This window comes from Notothenia coriiceps, unplaced genomic scaffold (genome assembly GCF_000735185.1).
Source record: "Notothenia coriiceps isolate Sejong01 unplaced genomic scaffold, NC01 NC01_scaffold00036399, whole genome shotgun sequence".
Taxonomy (NCBI): domain Eukaryota; kingdom Metazoa; phylum Chordata; class Actinopteri; order Perciformes; family Nototheniidae; genus Notothenia; species Notothenia coriiceps.
Genome location: NW_011369100.1, coordinates 526,021 through 530,144, shown reverse-complemented (window position 1 = coordinate 530,144; position 4,124 = coordinate 526,021).

The following is a 4,124-nucleotide window of genomic DNA, read 5'->3' as shown; positions in this document are numbered from 1 at the left end:
AGTATGTTTTGAACAGTTGATTACCCTGAACTTTAAGTATAAATCAACTGAAAAACCAATACAAAAAATAATTTAAAAAATAATTGTTTTATTTAGATTATGTTGTTTTCATAACCGTTGCAAGCCAAAATCGTAATTGCGATAAAAATACAATTAATTGAGCAGCCCTAGTTGCAAAAATAATTTCAGTATTGATAATCTACAAGAAAGAAAAACTAAAAGAGCTGTCAGCATATTACATTTAGACTCTAATACCATATCTATATGCAAAGATACATTATGAATTAGCATATGAAGCTACGCTCAGCTAGCCTGGCAGCTCACTTCATTTCAATCCCTGGGTCAAGGTTTACATTCTTTTAAGATCAGGATATATACTGTAAAGTACATTCACATGCATGCATTAAAGCACATATACATACAAATGTATATGCACACTGTACTCCACGGTATATCTCAGTAACAAGCTTATTAGGCCTTTGCCGTCTCAGGTAGAGTAGAACATTGAAGAGCCCTTTAGATCCTGAGAGCACAGGGCTGTTGGCTACCAGAGCGATAACACAACGTCAATCAGATGCTTCCCCGGCAGCCACCGAGTGTGGTTTGTAGCACAACAGAGAGGGCTGATATGGGAATATGGATGCAGGCAAGGTTCTTTATGACCCTGCTGTAAACAGGCAGTGTGGATGTCACGCTACCTCGAGGGCATGTCTGTGATTGAGAGTGGAGATGGGATCACAGCCAACAACAGATAAGCAGACGGGGGAGAGAAAAACATCCTGAAAGATGAAACATTGAGCGAAAGGATACATTTTACAAACATACCATATATATATGTACTCTATATAACTTTACAGGAGTTGTATCAATACAGAAATCGATTTATTTCTGTTAGCAAACTAACAGTGATACAATACTACCCCGCTCTGTTCCAGTCCTGAATACATAATTTAGACCACTGCTCAAATATAAGTACTTTTCCAGACTCAATCAGTGCTACTGACAAAAATCATTTGTATTGATTACCTTCTAAAATTACCTCTCAAAGACCAATACTATTTACACTAACTAGACTTTGAGGTCACAATTTGTTTTTATCCTGAGGTGTCAAAAAAGGCCTTTGAAGGACAACCGATTGTTCCGACTGAACTGCCATTTTGTTAACACGATTATTTAGTCCAACATCGGTTTCAAGTTTTCATTTTCTGCTTGGAAGGGGGTATTTTACTTGGCACTCACTTATCACTGAGACGGATGTATCCATTATCTTGAAGTCATTTTCAGCCAAAACTGCAGCTGTGTGAGTACTTCATAGAATCAATGAGCCTCAAGATTAGAAAAGACTCACTACTTGACCATGATAAACACTCTGGTGGAGAATGGTTCACACCTTCAATGGATGACATGGTGTCATTATAGAGCTTTTTTTGTCCGTTTAATCTACAAGCTCGATAGCCACACCTTCTTTTCATCTACGCTTGTTGCTATATTTGTTTTGATCCGGCTCTGGCACAGTCAGATGATGTTCCTAACCTTGGTCCAACCTATAAAAAGGCACTCGATCAGTCATTGAGGAAAGAAACAACAAGTCTGTAGATCTTATGCCACAAATAACACAAAATGAAAATGAGAGTGGATGCACTTGTACTTCAAATAGATATATATATCTGTCAAAAAGCTGCAAAATATTCTGCAGTATTCATTTGAAATACGAATCTCTAATACTTGATATAAACCAAAAAACTATCCAGATCTTTGGGTTACATTCTAAAATATTGAAGTAGGAAATAATCGGTGACCTCAATTTCGTCTCAATCTAATTATCATGCTAAAATGTAATTTAATTGTAATGCTTCATTAAGCAATTATTGACCACCCAAGACAAATGAAAAGCGACATAGCCTGGACATACCCATGCTTATCAAATACATTCGTTTATTAAGGGCTTACAATTTCGTAAAACATAGGTTAATGAAGCTTAAAATCAATGTGGCGTGCATGACCATGCCCTGTATACCATGTGACTGATAACTTACAGAAAACAGGACAAATATACAGTCGGGCTAATATTATTTGTCTTCGTCCTTTTTAAAAATTCAAATAATCTAATATTCTAAGGGGCAAGCATTCATAGCATTAGTGTTTACTGTGGCAGTATGAGCTCCACTTATTGTTATGATTGCTACTATATTGACTGTATGCAGTATATGTTTCATTTCGACCCCCGTGGGACCATTTTAATGAAGAGACAGATTTACGAACAGCCACCATGTCAAGGTCAGCATTGCTGGTTAGCACATTGGATAGGCCCACCATTACATCTCTAACCCGAGGTGACCTACAGAGAAGACAATAGGTCAATATACTACCATACTCAACAGCAGAGGTTCACTAAGGATTCACTGCAAGCCTGATTATAATCCCTTGACCCTAATGTGTCCTTTTCCCCCCCTATACTGCACATCAGGGCTGCCACTCGCTGCCCTCCTCATCACATACATTAAGTCCCCTCCTCTCTCGCTCAATGGCAACCTCTCTCAGGCAGCCGTCCCCAATTCAGATGCCATCTCTTCAGAGCTCCTCTCTATCCAGCCGCAGACACAGAATAAAAGCCTCGGAAATCATATTACTGGGTCCATATGGAGCCTCTATTGCATTAGGTCAGCGAACACTCAACTGTAATTCTGCAATCGTGGAGGAGAAGAAAGTGAATTGAGCACACCAGCCAGCACAGCTTGACAAATTGTTGCTTGTGGTCATTTTCCAAATGTTACTCTCACCAAGCCACATTAAGAGAGATGAAAGGACACTTTACAGAGCTGGAAGATGTACGACTCTGATATGTACAACCTATAATCTCTGTACAAGAAAATGTATTTCTCTGGTAGAAACCAGGAATCAAATGGCAACCAAATGGTGTATGACCTCTACCTACCTCTATCCATTCCCACATCCACACTCTGCAGCTTTGGGGACAGAGCCTTCTCAGTGGCAGCTCCTAGGCTCTGGAATTCCCTCCCCCAAGATCTCCGTGACTCTGAGTCCCTCACAGTCTTTCAGTCCCGCCTCAAAACACATCTTTTCAACTCTGTCTACCCATAAGGCCCCCACCTCTCAATCAACTTCCTCTTGACTGCCTTTTTATTTTACTATACTTTCTTGTTTGCCTGTCCTTGTTTGTCTACCCTCCCTCATATTTTAAAGCATCTTTGAGTTGTGAAAAGCGCTATATAAATAAAATGCATAATTATTATTATTACCTGCTTTGACCTTGGCATCATTGTGTGGTATTGGAGAGAAATGGCACACCAGACTGCCTTTAAATCAATGCCGTGTAGATATCTGTTCTTATCAGTTGATAGCAGACGTTTAATGACACAAAGTGCTCTTCTCTATTATCCAGTTTACAGTTGAAAAAAAAAAGAATCCTTTGGGGATAAACCGAGAAAATCAACTTTCCATGCATGACAAGTAGACAACCTGGATTATTGTAATTTAAAAAGAATCTTGGTTTTTCATAAAGACAAATTGGAATTTAATTTGTTACAGAGATGTTTAGTGTGGAAGAATTTTTACATTTGTTGAAAAGAATGACGTGTGATTATATTGTGCAATTATCCTTTAGAAAATGTTGCTCAGGCAAAGGGACTCACTAGAGTATTCTTATTGCACTAAAGCCAAAATATGAAGGACAAAAAGACATCAGAAGTGCCGGTGGCTGCATGCCTGGTCCCTGTGTGACGGTGCGCACCTGCCAGTCAGTGTGTTTGAGCCTGCATCTATTCAGCAATGTGTGTTAACTCCAGCCCATACAGCATGTGCAGGCAGCTATGTGTGAGTCGAATTGTTTTATCAGGCAGTGACAGAGTGTCAACCACTGTGTCTGAGAGGGGAGGTAGCAGAGAGGAGATTGCTGCCCTCTAGCTCTCCCCACAGTGATGACTCCTGTCTGCTGATTATACCGCTACTCTTATCCACACATGGAAAGATATGAATGGGACCACCACAACAAAACTCACTGCCACAGCACAACAGGGTGTAGATTTGTATTGAGATAAGACAAAATGTTAAAAGACTTTAACATTTAAACAGATTCCAATCTCCTCTAAGTGTCCTCTTATAAC